This window comes from Ambystoma mexicanum, chromosome 5p, assembly GCF_040938575.1.
Source record: "Ambystoma mexicanum isolate Mex_15411 chromosome 5p, UKY_AmexF1_1, whole genome shotgun sequence".
Lineage (NCBI taxonomy): Eukaryota > Metazoa > Chordata > Amphibia > Caudata > Ambystomatidae > Ambystoma > Ambystoma mexicanum.
Genome location: NC_090930.1, coordinates 161832115 through 161853030, shown reverse-complemented (window position 1 = coordinate 161853030; position 20916 = coordinate 161832115). Strand labels below are relative to the sequence as shown.

Below are 20916 nucleotides of genomic sequence, written 5' to 3'. Positions count from 1 at the left end.
AAGAAAATGCATATTGCTTGAGAAGTGGGTACCCCTGTCTATTGAGAGCAGCGTTCACTGTTTGGTCTTTTGTTGAATTTCCACTCTTCTTGGCCAGTCTGCAGTGTATTTATTGCTAATTGGTATTCCCCTGGTGATTCTGCTTAGTGCAAGAAACTTTATTAGGGTCTTCTATAAGTTCTACAAAGTTCATTTATTTTCCAGCACATGTGGTCCACATACACAGGCTTTGCAACCTGGATCTTCTTTGCATCACAGCCCTCACTAAAGTCACTTTTGTCACTTTTTAGGTCAAACATGTACAGAGTGACTGCTATCCTAGTGCATCGAAGTGCTAAACGACAAGTGGTTGGATTTCGGGAAGTGGCAGCAATGCAAATAAGAAAGATCATTACCTTACAGGGTTACTCATTATGTGGGCCTCTGGCTGTTTGGAACTACAACTCTCATGATCCTTCACCACTGACTATTCTGTCTAGTGACGATGGAAGATGATGTTCAGAACATCTGGAGGGCTATATAATAAGTGACCGTGAAACAGTTCTTAAAGAAGAGAACGGTTGGGCATAACCAGATGATAAGACCCTATTGGGAGAAAGGGTTTTTCCTGAAAGTAGGGAGATACTTTGAGCTTTTTCACACCATTGACACCTGTTAAAAATAGAGCATTACGGTCCTCTTTTTTTTCCATAACCTATTTCAATTTGCTTTCCTCCCCCACTGCTCTGAAAATAATTTCTTACAACTTGCAAGAAAAGTCTAGTCTTTTCACCCCAGCGTTCTATCTAGACACTGATGGTGTGATAGTTTCTTCTCCAGCAAACACACTTGCTGCTATTACAGTGTATGAAAGAGGTAAGATTGACGTTTGAGAAGCAGGGAACTTAATTGTCTGATTTCATATAAATACTAGTGTACATGAAAAATATCATCACAGATATCTCAGTTGCTGTGTTTTCTAACCATCATTTTAAAAATTCACATTTATATTATCTGGTGATGTTGCTTAAATTTGGGTTCCGATGTTGAAGCAGGAATTTTTCCATTGGTAAAAATGTCAATTTGCAAACTACTAGCCATACATAACATGTCAGATGCCCTCTCAGTTCTCCAAAGGCACACATCCCAGCGTTTGCTACTCACCTAGAGTCAACACTCGCCAATGGCGGGTTCGACCTTTTGAAGCCTGATTCTACAATATATGGACCCCTCACAGTGCCTGGGTGCGGTAGACATTTTTTTAATGTAAGGGATCGACATTTCTAGCAAGTGAGAACACAGCAGAGTATGGACCAGAAGCACCCACTGAATATTCTTCATGATGGCTGGATGTGGTTAATCACTCCCCTCCCTGTGCCTAAATTGATTGATTGATTTTTTATTTCTATCGCGCTCATACACAAGTGTTTCAGAGCGCGACCAGGCAGGGAAAGGGAACAGGGGAGAACAAAAACAACAATCTTACTAGGCCCAGTGACATTGAGAACGTGCAAGTGCAGGGTAGAGGGAGAAGGGGTAGAAGTGCATGGAAGGGGGAACAAACGGAGAGTGCAGAGCGAGAAGGAAAAAAAAGAAAAATAATAATAAAATAATAAATAAAAAGGCAACAAACAATGGGAGTGCAGCCAGCAATTGGCAAGTGCTGGGTTTATGGCAGCTGGCCGTGTAGGTCTGAAAGTGCAGGAAGAAAAGGGGAGGGCTGTATGGGTACAGATACAGACCCCAGTGCAGGGGGTGGCCCGGATGCATTGCGTGAGGGTGGCAAGATGAGCAGGTACCTGGGCCCAGAGGGTGCATGGTGCCGAGGGAGAGTAGAATCAACAGGGGAGAGGGGAGGAGAAGGCAGAAGCAAAGAGGAAGGTTTTGAGGTGCTTCCGGAACCGGAGATGGTTCTTCTCAAGTTTTAGAGTGGCAGGGAGGCTGTTCCAGAGGGAGGCCCCAGCCGAAGACGGAGATCTACCCCCAGCTTGTTTCTTTGAGAAACGACTGACCCTGAGGGAGTTAGAGGTAGAGGAGTGGAGTGCTCGAGATGGGAGGTATTTGCAGAGGCATAGCTGAAGGTATGCTGGACCCAGGCCCCAGAAAGCCTTGTGGACAATGTAGAGGGTTTTGAATGTATTCCTTGCATCCACAGGGAGCCAATGGAGAGATTTCAGAGCTGGAGAGATACGATCCCAGGGCTTGAGGCCAAGGACATGTCTCGCAGTCCTGTTCTGGATAAGTTGTAAAGGGCGGAGAGTAGAGGGAGGTAGATTAAGAAAGAGGCTGTTGCAATAGTCCAGTTTAGGGAGAACCAGAGCTTGGGAGACAGTGAGCTTCTGGGGGAATGAGAGGAAAGGAAGAATACCTCTGAGGAGGTGCAGTAGGAGGTTTTTTGATACATCAGCGATTTGTGCAGAGAAGGAGAGTGTGGAATCAAAGGTGACACCAAGGTTCTTGGCCTCGCCGTCAAATGCACTACAAGATGCCTTTGCCAGCCCTGCATCATTCTCGGATTGATGCTTGCCCTCTTGTTACTGGAAGGGATCTTCAAATGCCCCTTTGTCATGCAAATGGGGAGATTGCAGGAAGCACATCCACTGCCAGTGCATCTGAGCAGTGCACTCCTGGCCTGGCCTAGTTTCTTCTTTTTGAAGTAAGAATCAACTTGCCTACAAGAATGCGAGCTGCCAGAATCCCCAAATGCAGTTTAGGAAGGGAACCACATAACTTATTTTGACATGTTCTCAATCTTTCTCTTGATAGTGTACATCCCCTTAAGCCATAGTAAGTTTATGATTTTATTGTCCACTTATAGTTACATGAACAATACTGACTGCACATTCCCTCTGTGTGCTCCTTGTGGAGGCTAAATCCCTTCTACTGTATAGTCTCTGCACTGGGTGTGCACTGCATGAGCTGGTATAGTAGTGGTATTTGTACAGCACATTTACAGCGCCTGTTATTGCTGGTTAGATCAGTGTGGTTTGAGGTACAAATGCAAGGCCACATATTGGTTTGAACTCTGATGCGTTCCTGATAATGGGGATGTGATTTACAGAGTCCATGGGAGAGGAGGTCAACTAAGCACACACTCGTACTGAATTCTGAGGACCCCAGGTTTTGGCCCAGTTGATAGTGTGTCAAATTCACAAAACAAACGTTGAATGGTGGTTGTAAAAAGCTAGGTGAGTGATGCAGAATATTCTCAGCATGCCTATGCAAGCAAGTCTCTCTTCTTGAGTTGATAAAGAAGGTGGGTTGTCACAACTTTCTAACATTCCCAGGGCCGATCAGATAGCCACGGTAAAGACCAGTGGAGTTGTGAACCTGGCGGGAAGACGAGCACTACCACTCTTGTATTGAACTGTGGTCGGCCAAGCTTAGAAATGTGATGCTTAACTTTGAGTTCTTGAAGCTTGAGCTGATTACCTCAGCAATGTGTCTTGTCCCAGAATAACTTCAAATTTTATGTACTGAGGATGAAGGGACAGTGGGAAGGGCAAAGACTGTGGTCTGTCAGACAGAGGTTGGAGTGTGAAAGTTATTTATGAAGACACACTGGTAAGCTATCGGTGGAATTAAGCCATAGAGAGCAATATGCGTTAGACATGTTACCAGAGACTAATGAGGTTTCCACATTGACCTGCTTGTTGTCAGCATGGCTCTAACGTGGAACGTCTGAATAAGAGAAACTAGTGGAATCATGTAAACATTAAATGAAGTAGGGTAGAGGACAGACCTTTGGGGGCTGAGAGATGGTGCTAGATTGTAAAGAAAGGATTGTATCTCTTTTTCTGCATGATCAGCGAGAATAATTCAGGCTATACGATAGATTTGATTTTTTCAAGTTTGTTGAAGGCAATCTCCCACAATATAGTGTTGTCTCAAGTGATGTAGGGACGAGCACATGGATCGCAAATAATGTCCAGCATGGTAAGTCAATAATGACCTTCTGAAAATGGTTTGGATCAAAGAACCTTAATATCTAGTCCAATAATATATAATTATGACATTACAACAGGGGTTGTCTGTGGTTATAGGTCCTGGGTTTGCTTTTCCGGCTTAACAGCTGCTCTGAAAATGGGTGGCAACGATATGAACAGTAAAGACAGTTACTCTTTTTACCACCTACAAAAAGGGCAACACATAATGAGCATGCCCCCAAGTAGACTGATGACGTTATCACGGATTGGGCCCTAGGTTCTCCTTTTGAGTTTAGCAAACATGTGGTATGTCTGAATATTTCATGTTTCACCAGTCCACCAAATTCAGAAGCTCTCAGAAACGTCCTCCACACGAAACTATGACTGCGTGTGGTATTACTGCATGCAGTCATTTGGCCCTCCTCATGGACTCCAACATGGGGAACGGCAGAAGGGTTACCATTACTAAATCAACGGGAGCCTTCCCTGCATGCGGTAGCTGTATTTTAGTTTGGTGTTATCTCTCTTGGAAATACTGCCAAACCATGAATGAGGCCCTCAATATTGATGTTTGATAACATGCAATAACACATGCCACCATGTGCCTAAAGACATGTGCTGAAAGACAAACCCCGTAGAAACATGCAGCGCTCTCAAGGTAGCAGTTTCAGTATCTCCTCGGTATAGAACCTCGCCAGTGAGCAGCGGCGAGTAACTAGTAGCATATATAGAAGAAGCAAAGTGAACTTCAGTGGGAGATATACGAAATGGCACCTTTCCATCAGGGATAATAATGTTTTTGCAAGTGAATTAATGGTTATCTGCTCAGTTTTGTGTCTATGATCCCCACCTGGATTGTTGTAGATCGCAAAAAGCACACAAGGTGACATATGATCCTGATGCATGTTTATGCAAGCACACGTGTGATATCACATGCGTGCATGTTTGTATAGCACCAGTAGTAGCCTGTATACATCTTATCAGGCTCTTCTTAATGTGAATGCTAAAGGGACCGGGCAGTGAAACGGTTCTGCCTTGGCCAGAGCAGGAAACCTATAAGGTGACCTTGCTCAATAGTGGTTACAATAGGAACATGTGTGCACATGAAGTAGGGGCATCGCCAGCACATTGGCCCTGGCTTGATCCCTTCCATATCATCATGTAGGAGATGGGGCTGTTACCAGCTTTACATGGCATTGCTATAACTCCATTTCTGATCAGAAAACACTTCTACAGGCATCTTCTGCAATTGAAAAAATAAGAGACTCAGAACTTTAAAAGTGACGGGAAGTTGCAGTGTGATATGCTAATTGCTCAAACGAAATCGAGGCCGAGGGGAGAACATCTGTCTAGGAATTTCCTCTGGGGAAAGTCTCTTTGGGCAGCCGCATTTTCAACATATTTGCAAATATCGCATGGATCTTAAAGGCCTGCTTCCATATTTCACAGACTAAATGTTGGGAGTAAATGTAAAATCCTTGTTTATTAACATGGGAGTTATTCTGTAGTTTTCCAACCTCTGATAGCTTTAGCTGTATTTGAATATTCCGTTTCTTTGGTGTGCAGACACGGAAACCTGAATATGGGCCCATGGAAATTATCCACTGTGAAGATGCGCAAGTATGATCAAATGTTTAGTTTATTAGGGTACTTGGATAGCTCTAATATTGATCCTACATCCCTGCTCCATTTCTCTCCGAGTAACAGCAGGTCCTTCCAGAATAGGAGTGGACCAGAGCCACTTATCAAAGCACAAGATGGGGTCTTCAGTTTTGGGAGCCCAGGTTATGTTCCAAACAACATGCCTCCTTTCTCCTGTCCTTGGTATCCCCTCCCGATGACTGGACGTGGTTTTGCATAGCATGCATGGCTCCCCCACTCACACATTTCTCTTTTGCTCCTCCAGTACTTTGTTCTTCCCGCCTTTTTGCGTCCTTGTTTTAGTCCTTGTTTTTGTTCCATGTAGGCTTCTATCACATAAGTCTGTAGGAATTTGTGTCCTGGCAATTCTGTTTCTCAGAAGGTGATCAACATCAGTTGTGTGTATTGCTTGGGACCCGACCACCCTATGCAGTTAACTCTTATGTGAAATACCCTAGCAGACAGCACTGTCAAGATATATACACCATAGGGTAAGATCTTTTGTGCATGTGTTCTTTTAGGAGTTCCGTCAGCAGAATGGTCAGCCTCTTCCTGCCAACCTGACCTATACTTATGGTGCATGTTTATTACCTGTATACCGTTACAGGACTTAGCAGTTGCCAGTGTTCCCCAGACCTACCCTCTAGGCTCTGGCTCAGCCTGCACAGGCTCTGCCTCGCTGTTATCTTAAGTGCCTATTGTAGACAGGAGTTTGTTTTCTTAAATCTGTTATGGACTCCCCTCCAAAATTTAAAGCTGGGTCTCCTGCCAGCACTGGTGTTGCATTGGGTATAAAGAGTTTGCAGACCTATCAGTCTTCACAAAGGTCCTTCTCGATTCTAATATGAATCAGTCTATCTTCCTTCAGATGTGTTTACTGAATCCTCCTTTTAAAAAAAATGTTTTATTGTGCAGTTAGTCATACAAAGACTTTTTAAACAGATCGCTCAATTTTGAAAAAAAGAACAATAAAATACTTTCTTCTTAAACAGTGCTATTCCATTTGTCTTAAAAAGTATATACAAAAGAAAATGTCTATCTAAATTTATTTTTAAAAAAAAGTATTTACATTCTGTACAAGAATACACACATCAAATATAGAATCATAGACACAGAAAAAAAAACATCCTCCAATAATACAACTCAAAACTATATACAAGCACAGCAGAATATATACAATGACACGTACCCACTCCCCCCAAACATAAAACATAATGAAACTGGTACAAATCCAAAAACCTCCCCCAGATTTTATCAAAAAGATTAATTTTTCTGACCCTCCTGTCTTTTCCATATCTGCTATTTTTTCATTTCGTCAACCCATTCATCTGTAGACGGAACAACCTTAGATTTCCACCCACGTAAGATCATTCTCTTACCAACTATAGCGCCTCTAAAAAGCCATTTCTTTTGAGGAATAGTCAGATCTTTGAGTAATTCATCCCCACATAGGATCATCGTTTTAATATCAAAATCAATACTCTCACCAAGTACTCTCGCACAAATAGTACAAATTTCCATCCAAAAATCATGCACTCTTGTGCAGTTCCATAGCATATGTTGCAGAGTACCAACCTGATGCACACAGCTCCAACATTCATCAGAATCAGAAAGACCTCTTTACTTCAAATGCTCAGGACTCCAGTATACCCTGTTTAAAATTTTAATTTGCCTGGATCTTTCACCCAGATTAAGTAAGCAAAGGTGAATGTTCATGCACATACTCTGCCAAACGTCAGAAGAAATATTGCAGCCCAGTGTTCTACCCCATTCCTCCCGCAAGTTGTCATTCTCCTTGTATTTTGCGACAATCGGCTTGTAAATCCTGCTGGCCAAACCACCTTCTCCCTGTTTAGGTTCAGCAGTGAAAAGATCAAAATCCAACTCATTAGCCCAATCAACCTCCCCAACAGCCTTCTTCAACCGTCGATAATCTGTATTCGAAAAACCTGACTTGTCCCATTTACCCTTTACCTCATCAGCCTGAAAGCCACTTTCCTTCTTTCCCAAGCTCTCCGATTAAACTCACCCCTCCAAGGAATCCATTCAGGCCAGAACAGATTCTTCCCGTTGTCTTTTATCTTAGCATTAAACCAAATGGAGGTACTCAGCGATTTCAATGCATTAACTCCCAGTAGGTCAAGCAGGTTTTTCCAAGTATCTCGTAAGAATTCCATAGTAGGGAATTTCTTACCTCCTGAATTCGTCATCGTAGACGAGATCACTCTAGGGCTCAATGGACCAGTAAACATTCCTCCGCAATTGTCCAATCATCTGGATTGTCATTAAGAAATGGGGCAAAGGACTGAGCTGAGAACGCTAGATGATATGCGCGTAAATTACGGCCACCAAGCCCACCTTTATCTAATGGTAATTGAATCTTCCAAAGTTTGAGTCTGGGACGTTTGCGATCCCCAAGAAAATTCTGCATCAATCTGTCCAATTCCTTCCTTCCAATAATGCGGGCTGATTTTCAGTGGTAGCATGGCAAGAATATAATTTACTTTTGGAGCCAAGGTCATCTTAAGGGCATTTACCTTTCCCCACGGCGACAAGTTTAATAATGCCCATCTTTCCAAATTCATTTTGAAATCCCTACAAAGCTCTTTTAAATTCTCATTCACCATATCATTGATTAAAGGGGTTAACCAGATGCTCAGGTAGTGTAGTCTTTTCTCACACCATCTAAAACCCAGGGCCGTGATCGATCCATGAATGCTCAGAGGAACCACAGCAACGTACATGTCGGGTGGTGGTGCTAGTGACTGAGATTCCCACCGCGAAAAAGGGAAGGGACACTGTAACATGAAGCACCCACCCAAAAACCGCTGCTCCACAGGATTTCGCTGAACACAATGGAGGGTCCCACACTATTACTACTTCGATAAAAGCCTCCCATCACTCTATCTTCACTAAAGGGCACAACCATCTTAGAAGCTACCGACAGCGGGGCTACAAAATCACTCTAAATTAGCTTCTAATATGTAATTTTAGCTTTCAGACAACTAAATATACAAACAATTTGAGTCTCTCAAAGGAGTGGGGTTTGTATACACTGCAGCAACAACATGGCATCCAACCATCCACTCTCAAGATTTGCATGTCCTCTTGTTTGATGTAAACATGCTCTTGCAGGGTTAGTCATTACCAAGATTTCCATTCACAACTCCATTCACAGCACTTCTGTTGCGACTTCCCTTCTCTAGATTACTTGTCCAAAAACTTCACCTTATCACAATGCTGTAGACCCACCAGAACTATTTATAAGCACTGCCTAGCCACTCCCAGATTCAAGCTAGAAAAGGTAAGCGGCAGTAGCTTTCCTCCCATCGCCAGCAAACTTTGGAACACACTACCCCTTCCACTCAGAGCCCAAGACTCATTCTGGAATTTAGGAAACAACTCAAAACGCACCTGTTCAATCTAAGCATAAGCAAACAAGCACCCCCTTTCACATAGCACACATCTCCACTCCCAGCTCCTACCGTTAACCAAACTGTTTGTTTGTTATTATGAACACTTCTTCTTTCTGTTCGTCTTTCCTTCTTTTCTCTGTGTATGTCTTGTACCTGCCTTGTAACAACTGTAACTTATACTTTCTGTAAAACAGCGCACAGATGCCTTTGGGCTTGGCCCGATTTATAAGCTCCTAAATAAATAGCCCCTCTTACTCTCCTTTGACCACTGCCTTCTTTTTCATTTTCTTTATATTGTCTTCAAGCGTATATTCAGTCTTGCTCTTCCTTAAAGTCCTTCTCTTGTCATTATTTATGGACTTTCATGATCTTTGAATTCTGAGCATCATTTTCTTCTTTCTGTTCCAAAACCCCCCTTGTGCCAAGTCGCAGTGGCACTCGGTCTCAACCTTTTCTCCTAAACACTGTGATTCTAGGATTGTTCTCCTCTTTTTTGCTCTTTGTTGTTGAAGTCTCAATTCTCATTTTCTCTAAGCTTCATTGTAATCCTTTGTACTGTTCATTGCATTAATCACTTATTTGTACCATTCTTATTTTTATTCAGCGCTTTGGTGAAAGTGCTATATAAATTCAATAAAATACAAAAATATAAATGTAGCATCATTGACTTTTCACAGTGCATGCATTTGTATTCATATTTGGGGTTTTATATAGTGGACACCTTGTGAGGAAGCAAGGCGGCAATATACATGTTTGTGAGGGTAACTTGTGAGGTAAAGTCAGAGGATTGCAATATATGGCTTTGAATGTTAAGGCCATGAGAATGTTAGGAATACAAGGAGACCTGGATTTTGAGTGCATGCCCCGGTGGAGCCTGGATTTTGAGTCCATGCCCCAGTTACTCATTTTGTGGCCCACCAGATGTTTTGGACTACAACTACCATGATTAGCCCTAGACAGGCTATGTTAGTCTAAAACATCTATGGAGCCATAAAATGAGTAACCGTGAAAGGCCATGCAGTCATGTGACCTACGGCCCATTTATTATACACTATACATTTCATGCCTGCTTTAGAGCCCGCATTCAGTGTGGGTATGCCATGCTGAAAGATATCTCTGCCTTCGTAACTTTTGTATTCTCATTCTTACAGATACATTCCTCCAGTGAACTTGGCTCCATCTTTGCTTTCCATCTATGCTGCCATGTCTGTGGCACTAATGGAGAAAAAACTGTCGGGAATGGGGCTAGGACTCTGTGACAGATGCAGCAGAGTTTCCAAGATCGAATGTTTCCTTTGTGCGTGCCCATTACTGGGAGGACATACATTTGTCAGATTTAAGAGCCCTGTAGTGGCTAATAGCTTTAATCTCACTTCCTGAATAATAGCAGTATGTGGTTCTCCACGTAACATCCTGCTATTGCTGCTGCAAAAGGCACAAGAATGCTGGGAATTTCCTTGGATGAATTTAAAACTATTGAATGGTGTTCCCAACCCTGGTATTCTCTAACTTTTTAACAAGCACATGGATAATTAATTTTCCTTGGATAGGTCTAAATAGTGGAATGGGAAGCATATATTAAATCCCAGCCAGGCATAGCATTCTGTGGTAAGTCGCAATAGGAGACGGACAAGAGGACATGTTTGAAATGGGTCCGTTTTATTAAAGGAAGAAAATAAGGCCTCTCCTATACCCTACTTCTGAGATGATGGTTCCCTAGTCTCAAAAGAAAATAACAAACTAGTGCTAGGCAGGATATCTTACAATACCAAAACTATGTACTTTGTACGAACCTAGGCTACCGTAACGTGTGTCCTGACGCCAATGAAAAAAGGTACCATAAACGTAACCTAGGAAAATAGACACCCCCTTAGTTGGAAAATGGTGGCTGTTTCTGACCTCACCCAAATATTAATTCTCTCTCTCAGGCTAAGGGCCTGGATGTACAATTTCAAATGTCTTTGAGTCTTTCTCTTTTCTTGGTGGTGCTTGGTCCGGGCCCCCAACCAAATGTTCTCATCTCTTATTCCAGTCAATCTGCCTAGTTGTGTGGGTCAAACCTTAATCGGTCCACAGTCTGTGTGTCTTCTCCCAATGTGGCGACACCCACTTTTTTCTCCTTGGGTATTCCTGTCTTTTGTATGTTGATGCTTTTCAGATGCTCTCCTTTCCCCACTTGACTGGGGTTGTTTGGTTTCTTATCCCTTCGTGAGCTATCGCTGTTCTCAGCCCGACCTCGGCTACTGGGCCCTTCAGCCCTTCTTGGTTGGTCTTATTCCCCACACCTTCGTAGAGTTTCTCGGATCTCAGCCTGGCGTGGGCTTTGTGGCTTCTCGCCCCTATTTGCAGTTTCAGTTCTCTCACCCCTTTGTGGGGTATCTCGGTTCTCAGCCTGGCATGGGCTATGTGACTTCTCAGCCCTTCTGGTCGTTTTGTTTCTCTTTACCCTTGGTGGGATGTCTCGGTTCTCTGCCTTTCATAGACCATTTGGCTTCTCTGCTTTTCTTATGGTTTCAGTTTACTCACCCCTTCATGGGGTAGCTGGTGGTCTTACTGCCCTTCTCCTGTTCCTCGGCCTGTACCGTGTACTGTTTCTTGGTGGTGGTGCTCGTCGGGGGGAGGCCGTTCTCTATGCCTGGTGTCTAACCATTACTCAGACTTCTCTCTGGTCCTCCACTGAAATTTGGCATGGGTTCCACACGTTTTCATCTGACAGTGCTTCAGTGTAGGTTATAGAAGATGTCTCTTCTGGGGCGGCCTCGTTTCCCTGCTCCTCAGTGGCTAGCTCCAAGGTACTCGGGCTCCCTGCCTTTCGTGAGATTGCAGCATTCTATCTGCAGGCTTCTCTGTTACTGTGCCGACCACAAAGCATGTGTGGCGCTACATCCAAACTCCTCCTGCGAGAGAGACGCTCCCTCCTCTGTGCTGTGTGGCGGGTCTGAAGGCGGACGCGCACACTTCACGGAATGGGCACTATGTTTTATTATTTTATGCTCTAGCCTAACTTTCCCTGTCTCCAAGCGTGGTCCCTGCCTATATTTCTAACTAATGTTCTCGTCCGTCAGTTTGGAGTGTCCAAAGGAAACATTCTGCTGTCCAAAAACGACCGTAACTGACCCTACCACTGTGTAGTGTGTGAAACCTGAGGGTATTCTCCCAGGTAGATCCCACAAATCCCTTATCCAGGTGGCCAGGGAAGGGCTGACTCTACCCACCCTAACTCTAGGGGTGGATGTGTGAGGGAAGATCATCTTAGTTGGGGAACCCAGGGTTACGTTCGGGGGAATACCACAGGTGAGACGCAGTATTACACCAGGGAAGAAGGCGAGGAGGACAAAGTCCATGAGGCTTTTATGGGCTGTTCCCAATCAACTTCCCCTCCACCCAATGAATCTCCCTTACCAAAAGGAAAATCCAACAACCCCTCCGCATCTGGTAAACCTATTAGGAACCCAAACCCAGTTGTATTGGTATACTACATCTCCCAGAATCCCTATTTTCCTGTAGACTTCCCCAAGTACTCCCAGTCATTCTTCTCCCCATCTCTCTGATTATTATATTCCGAACTCGCAGTCCACTTTTATAAAACACGACAATTTCCACAATCCCCCTATTTATTTGCGACAATAATCCCAGTTATTCCCTTGACAGACTTCCAAAATATTATTTTATGGATTTTTCCAATTCATTCTACACACACTACAATTCTCCAGATTCTCACCCTTTCGAGTTTACCAACCCACCTAGGATGAGGGTTAATGAGCTAGGAGACAGAAAGAGTCCCCAAAGGAATACGAAATCTAGAACTCCCTGTGAGAGCCCACCATCTGAGGCCAGGCAAGATCAGGCAATCAACTTTGATTAAACACACCTGACTTCCCTTTCTCTTTCCCACAGGGATAAAAGGCAGAGCACAAAAGCGTACTGGAAGCAAGGCAAACACCAGAGGAAGCAGCAGTTCTGAAATAACAGTTTAATACGAGGAGAAAGACGGCGAGACCTGAAAGGGTTCCAAGGAGGGAATTGCCCTTGGCCTTTTCAGAGGAAAAAACCCGTTATTTTCACGAGCCTTTGAGGATAAGAAACATAAGACCGGGCATTAAAGCTGAAGAAAGGTACTTTTTGTGTTAAAAGGTACCTGGGCCTCTCCCACATCGATGGCCGCAACGGGGAGGAGCGATTGCTGCAGTGGTACTGTCCTTGGCTCTGACAACAAAGGCAATCCATTAAAGTCAACATAGCCGGTGAGTCGTGGAGACTGATAGCAGACTGCTCTGTGTTAGAACCAATGTTGCAAGCAACAACATTGTATGAAGAACTCCGCAAAGAACAGAGTTTAAGGCGTATGTGAGGAGCGACGTGAATATAATTGAATATCAAAGGAGTGAGTGAACGTTTGGAACCAAAGTAGATGCTATATACAGAGCGGTCCAGCACCATGTGGGTGCTCATTCGAAGGTCTCTGTAAGGTTTCCAACTGAGAGTGTAAAACCTGCAGACTGTGAAATCAAAGTGGTCCTGCAATGGATCAAGCCAAATCCTGTGCACATTCTAAAGTCTTCAATAGCCAATAAGAACTGTAATTGGTCTGAACCCGGCCGATGGAGATTAATTGTGAAAAGGGGATCTGAGGGGGAGGGATTCGGGGGTCAACTGTAAGTCACCCAAGAAAAGATTGTGGTACAAAAGGGGATCTGACCCGGCTGAGGGAGATGCAGGGTGAAGTGTGAATCACCCTGCTTGAATACTTGGAAAGAAACTCTTTTGTCTGTTTGATACATCAGGCCCTCTGGCTGAAGAGACTTTTGAGAACTTAAGAGAATTGGGCATAGCAGGCCCTGATGCTTGTACTAGAACTATGTCCCTGTGCCAACGAAGCCCAAGAGTGTGATATGCTCAAGTGAACCACCTTGCCTCATGCTGAAAACGTGTGGAAAGGAGGCCAACGGCATAAACATCCTGACTTATCATTTTGTGACCACTTCTTTCTTTTTCATGTACATTTACCCACACTATTTGTAAATTAACGGTGAGGATTGGCTATGGTTACTTTTTAGTATATGCCCTTTTAATTTTGATGAGTCTCCACTAGGACTGAATCATTATTATTTGATGGTTATTATTTGATGGTCGTAGATTGCTGCGATCTTAGATTTAGGTTTAAATAGGTGTTTATCACACCCTTGATAAGGTTCAATAAACACCCTTGAACTGTGGTCACTTGTGCCTGTCTTACATTGATACCATGCCTTCCTTACAGTAGACTAACTCATAGGTGGAGAATGACTCCCTTCTCCTAAAGGTATTTCTAGTACCAGTCTTTAGGATTCTTCACTAATAGGACATCCTCTAATAGTTTCTTGTAATGTCTTGCATCAGTCTGTGTAATTTTTCAAAGGCATTTAGTAGTTTTCTCTTATCTTCAGAACTAACTTTTGGGTTCCTTCAGAAAAGCCTATCTCGCTTTGCCAATTGTGATTTGGTTTAGTCTGTTGACCTCTTGTTTAGCTTCAATTGTCTGATTTTTCTAAACTCTGATTCATCGTAATTTCTACTTTGTATATTCTCTTCTTGTATAAATGGGCTTGTGACTCTCCCCGTTTTTCAGAGTATTGTTGTCCCCAATTAGTTTTCTGTGTATTATTATTTTCTTTTATATTCTTTTCTCTTATATCTCCACAGTTTAAAATAGTTTCCTCTCTGGGGAACCTTATCTTGTGACTTCTACTGAGACAAGTTATTTGCTTAACATACTGATGGCTTCTTGGCAGCTGTTATACTCATTCTCCCCGTTACTTTCTATTATGTGGGGACACGCTTCCCGGGAGCTTTGTTGCTTTGGGACCGCTTCTCTGGTCTCCCAAGTCAGTACAAAACAGTGATTTCAAACATGAGGCCTAGTGAATGAGCGAGAATGGGCCTCACTCAACTTTATCAACATGGAAAGGCACTCTGCTAAAGGAGAGTGTGGCTCAGAACGGTAATATTGCCAACGGTGCCCAATGAATGGGTAAAGATATGGGGTGATGCAGAATTTGAATTTGTGGAAACTGGGAAAAGACGCCTTTTGACATATTCAAAACTGCAGCAGTACACATGGGAAAAAATACATGAAAATGCTATGCCTTTGAAAAATAAAAAGGAGGAATTGTGCCTTGCATTTAAAAAGTGAAGCCAAGTGACATATTTCAGAGAAAGATACTTTTCACACATAAACTGATATTCAAATGGGAAGGCTTACTTGTTGAAGTGAACAATAATTTCTATGTAACTGTTGTCTATGTGTAAATAATATCTAAAGTGAACTTGTATCTGCCCAAACCATATGTTAAAAAAGATTATATTATAAATAACAAGCCCAGATATAATGGTAAATTTTACATGTAAGCACATCTTGTCAATTTAAAGCTGTATTTTCTGAAGTATGATTGCAGCTGGTGTTTTCCCCACTGAACTGAAAGGTCTGTGCCTTTGAAAATGTGAACTCAAGACCTGTGGGCTGGGCCCCCAGGAAAAGCAGTCCTGGATCAGTTAGAAATACAGAGAATTAGATTAAAATTGTGGGAGCTGTAGATAACACTCCTTTCTAGCAGAGATTACCTTTAAGGTCAGGTCCCCCCATTAGCTGTGCATTAGTGGCCAACAGAAATGACCTATTCAGGGTTGACTCAACCTCAAGAAGTGGCTTCAGAGCCACTAATGGATGATCAAACAGTGTGTATGAGATAGAATTTGCTGAAAAGCAGATGTTTGTGTCAGGTCCCAAGAACAGAAATGAATCTTAAAAAAAGATTGGGGTTAGTGTAAAGATGAGAGACACACGTGATGCCTTTCCGTGTGGTTAACATTGGGCCACCTTTTCTTTAATTAAAAGAGAATGTATGTCCCAGTAAGTTCATCCAGAACTAATAGAGGCTTGTCAGTATCATGTAAATATGAATCCTGTGTGGTCTATACAAGTCGAGTTATGAAGACCATTATGAATCTGGCCTTCTCATAATTCTGAGGGAATAAAACGTTGCTGTGGTGATAGGTTATGGAAGTAAGGTTTGAATCTTAAAGGGTCAGAGTTGTGACTATTTCGGCTCAGGAGTAAATCAATAAAAATGGTAGCTCCTCTCAGGAAGGGCGTGCCGAGATATGATTAGCATTTTCTGACTCGCCATAAAATATAGAACTCAAGTATATATTTGCGCCTGTAGTTATCTGAAAAATTAAGGTAGCTGCCATGTTGTCAGATTTTTAAGGACAATGAAAAAGTTAAACTCACTTGTCATTTTTGGACGACAAATCGTTCTCATCCCTTAGCCACCATCATCCACATCCCAACTCCTTATCCTATCAGTAGGCATTGGGCGTGTTGGGGGAGAGGGAAGGAGCTGGCTAATCCGTAGCGTGGGAATTATGATAATAATGGAGTGTCGCCTGCCCTATAAGAGAACAGTTTTCAATCTGAGAGGGACTTCAACTTTTTCTTGGACTTTTTGACTCTTTGGAACTTTCTTTGGAGTTTTGATTTTTCCCTTGACTTTAACCACTCTATTGCTGGAGGTAGTCTACTTCTGGACTCTTGCAAGGAACAACTAGCAAAGAGGCAGGGGGAGCTACCAAGGCCTTAAACATTGAGTGGGAGACAGAGACTGGGAAATCTAGAAACTAGTTGGGCCTGCCATTTGAGGAGCCAGAGGAAGTTTGGGTGCTGGGGACTACCCTTGACCGAAGCCTTTGACCAGATCTGTGCTGTCATCAGAAGAGCCCTGCTGTTTCACTGAATGCTGCCCCATAACCAAGGCCTTCCATGTAATTAGATTAATCCAAATGTCAACAAAAGTGTGGGGAGGCGAATCTGCCAACCTTAATCTCCATCTCACATAGCGGGTAGGAGGGTAGAACTGCAGAGATCCTTGGCACATTTTATTAAATCTAACTTAAATGAATTCCACTATAGAAAACCACTCTATTCATTTAAATTGAATTGTGTTGGGAACTGCCTGCCTTAATCCTTTCCAGTAAATTGTGTGGAGGTGGTGAAGTTGTGTAGATCCTTAGTACATTGAATTAAACTTAAATCAATTCATTTCCATATAGAAAATCATGGGATAAGTGTTGTTAGAGTTCGAAACTAGCGAAGTTCATGCCCAGTGTTTTAGAGCCAGTATAGATAGTAAAGTACTTGGGTGACTCTACCTTTCTGAAGCCCCTGTTTTCTGTACAAAAGGAGGGTGTTCATAATCCCTAATTAAGTAACCCTAAAACTCTGCCATTCAAGTGAATGTATTGTGTGCAAAAGAAAATGTCCCATTTATTTACTTGCTTCCCAAATCAGAATCTCAATGCCCTACATTTTATGCAAACTAATAGCCGAAAACGATTTTCCCATTGAGTTCCTTTCCTGACTTTGCCTTTCAAATAAAAAGCCCAAAACTATTTTTTTCATTGCATTTTTTTCCCAAACCCTGCCTTTTTAATCAAAAGCCTGAACGGTTTTGCTATTGTATTTCCACTTCCTGTACCTTGCTTTCAAACCAGAGGGGTCATATCTAATTGATGCCTGGGGGTGGGTGGGAGAAAAGATCTTTGTAACAGACTAAGCAATCACTGTGTGAGTCATATTGTTTGTGGGTGAAATTGCAAAAATCTGATGTAATGTGATGACTGTCCATCTCTAAATTTTACCAATGTGTTATAGTGTCTAAGTCCATTAGAAATATAAGTCAGTAAATTGGTGCAAGTAATTTGAGATTGTGATGTTGTGTTATGCCACAGCATTGGTGACTGATGTTTTCGTTGTTTGTATTATTGTTAGTCAAATATTAAATATATTTCGAGGGGATTGGGTCCTCTGACGTATTCCATATCTATGACAGTAATCACCACAGCTGTGCTGCTTCGGAAAATCTTCGGCGTCTGTGTCCTGCATCGATAAGCCACCCTCGAGGACCTCCTCCGACGGCCGACGTCACTGGATGTTATAAGTAGGACGCACGACGCCCGTAGCCTCAGTTCCGTTTTTTCCGCAAACGTGTTCGCTTCGGAGATCTCGGCGCACCTCGACTCTTTGGAGTTCCTGTTCTTTCTCGGTTCTTCGAGCCTGTTTCGTATTGTGAAGTCTTTCTTCGTGAAGATGTCTACCTCGTCTTCCACAACGCGTCCGGGCTTTAAGAAGTGCGGGGACTGTGGGTCCAAGATGTCGGTGATGGACTCGCACGACGCCTGCCTCTGGTGCCTCGGGGAGGCCCTTGACACGGATGACTGTGTCGACTGCCAGTCGCTCACGTCTAAAGCCTTGCGGGAGCGCAAGAAGAAGTTATCGGTAGGTAAGGTGTCTAAGCCACGGAAGTCGAGGTCTGCAGGGCTTTCGACGGACGATTCGAGAGGCGACTCTCTGTGTCGTCGTCGGAAGTCCAGTGGGTCTCGGTCCCGGAGTCTGTCCCGCCACTCCTCTGCCTCTTCGAGGCACTCCCGGAAGCGCCGTCATCGGTCGCCTTCCCCGTCCTCTTCCGAGTACTCCGCCCGTCGGCGGGTCGCTTACCCCACCAAGCATGCGACGCTGGAGGAATGGGCTTCCTTCGGGAATAAAATGTTGGCGATTCCCGAATTGAAGGCCCTGGTCCGTCCGCGTCTCTGAGTGGGGTCGGTTGTGATCCGTCGAGAGACACCCCCGCACGCCTTCGGGCTCGGGTGGTCGTCACGATTCGCGGGAGAGGTCCCGCTTGGACAAGGGGAATCATTCTCGGCATGCCCGTTGCAGGTCCCGGTCCTCGATGCGCTCGAGACCGTGTGAACCTGTGGTGTTTTCAAGGAAGACGTCGACGCTGGTGGCGCCAAGCTCATCGACGGGCTCTTTCGAGGCCCCGCCTTCGAAGAAGTCCTCAACGCCATCGGCGCCCCGGCGTTCGGTGTCGACACCGATTCACTCGATGTCTTTCGAGGCTGTTTCGATGGGGCTTCCCCGGGGCTCGGTGGAACCGCCTAGAAAGGCTCTGGCAAAGGCCAAGCATGGCTTTGTTCCGCATTCTGTGCCTTCTTTCCACCAGCTTGAGTTTATTTCGGAGGTGGATGAGGGCTCTGATGATGTCATGGTGCCGGATATGGTACCAGACAAGATTTTCTCGGCCCACAGCCAAATTGAAGACCTGCGGCAATCCCTGCACGATTCCAGTGGGCTGGACACCTCTCCGGAGGTGGAGTTTTGTAGGCCTGAGCCTGGCACGCATGCCGACTCCTCGTACCGGCGCCTTAAGTCCAGGGTCACTGAGTACTTGGGATGGTCTGCTCCCCCAGGGGATTTTCTTCAGGATGACCTTATGGATATCCTCGACCAAGGACCACCAACTGACCCGGTACTGCCGTTCCATATGGCTCTACAGAGGACGGTGGCAGCGGCTTGGACTGCTCCAGAGAGTCTCCCGGCAGTGGGCAAGTCTTTGCCGTGAAAATACCACCCAGCCAGTAGCGACCCCTGCTACTTGACCAAGCACCCCACTCCGGCGATTTTGGTGGTGCAGGCGGCTACGGCTCCGGCAAAGCAGGCGTTGTATCCTACCATCTCTCCTGATAGGGACGACAAGCGTTTTGACGGCTGGGCGAAGAAAGTGTTTTCTTCGGGGGTTATGGCGCTTCAGGCGGCCAACTCCGTATGTGCCTTGTCACGTTTCACGCACACTCTGTGGATCTGTGTTTCCTTAGCGGCTGAAGATATTCCCGAAGGGGATGAATGGGATGGTTTCCTTGCCATGGTTCAGGATGGTAAGGACGTCATGTGTGAGGCCGTTCAGTCGGGTTTGGACATGTCGGCGAGCACCGTGATATGCAGGTTTGCGAAGTCTGGGTTTGCTCCTGATGTGCGGCCCGGCTCCTCAACATGCCCTTTGACGGGGAACATCTTTTTGGCAGCAAGGCTGACGAGAGCCTTGAGAGGTTGCAGACCTCCAAAGCTGCAGCAAAGTCGTTGGGCGCTGTAGTTCGCCAAACTCTGCCTTTTCGTCCTAGGGGACAGCAATGGAGTGGAGGTTCCTTTCGTCATTACTCGTCCTTTGGTAAAGCGAGAGGAGCTGTCAGTCAAAGGGGCCACCGTCGGAGTGCCAGAGGTGGAAAACAAGGTACTCGAGGTGCCAAAGCCACTCGGGCTGTTGCCTCTTTGCCCTCAGGCAACGCCGCAGACGCTTCAGCTCAGTCATGAGGCCATGCCCCATGGTTCGCCGGTTGGGGGAAGGCTGGCGCGGCATCTTGCAGAGTGGCACATAATTACTTCAGATGTGTGGGTTCTGGAGATCATAACCCACGGCTACTGTCTTTCTTTCCAGCAGAGGCCTCAAGACAATCCACCGGGGAATCTCTCTTTGAAGAGTCCGGATCCGCTCCTTACGCAGGAAATTCAATCCCTGCTGGAGAAAGGTGCCATAGAACTGGTGCCTGTAGCGGAGAGGAACAAGGGATGGTATTCCCCTTATTTTTTGATTTCCAAGAAAGACGGGGGATTGAGACCCATCATGGACTTGCGCGGTTTGAACAAACTCCTCAGGCAGGACAAGTTCAAGATGGTTACTCTCTCTCAAGTCCTCCAGGCCCTTCAACTTCAGGACTGGTTGGGGTGTCTCGACCTCAAGGACGCTTATTTTCATGTGCGATACATCCAAAGCACAATAAGTACCTGGGGTTCGCGGTTGGCGACTCGCACTTTCAGTTTCGGTTCCTGCCGTTCGGATTGACCTCCGCCCCGAAGGTCTTCACCAAGCTCATGGTGGTGGTGGTAGCGCACCTCAGGCAACGGGGAATTCACGTCTACCCCTACCTGGACGATTGGTTGATCAGGGTGCACTCTCCCGAGCAAGTCCTGGATCATCTGTCAGTCACCTGCCACTCCCTCCACAAGCTCGGCTTCTCCCTCAACTTAAAGAAGTCCCATCTGACACCAACTCAGAGGCTCCAGTACATTGGAGCAGTGCTCGACA

At 44.8% G+C, this 20916-nt stretch overlaps 1 protein-coding gene across 9 annotated transcripts in view; it reads left to right on the top strand.

Annotated features, from left to right (window-relative positions):
* Positions 1 to 20916, top strand: part of NEXMIF (neurite extension and migration factor) — a 1570947-nt gene that overhangs the window by 833882 nt on the left and 716149 nt on the right. For 3 of the 9 annotated variants that reach the window (XR_011274135.1, XM_069612578.1, XM_069612577.1), the window contains exon 3: positions 12860 to 13206. The exons of the other annotated variants lie outside the window; for them this stretch is intronic. The gene's annotated coding sequence lies outside the window, so the exon portion shown is untranslated. The remainder of the gene's footprint in view (positions 1 to 12859; positions 13207 to 20916) is intronic. 9 annotated transcript variants of the gene reach the window in all.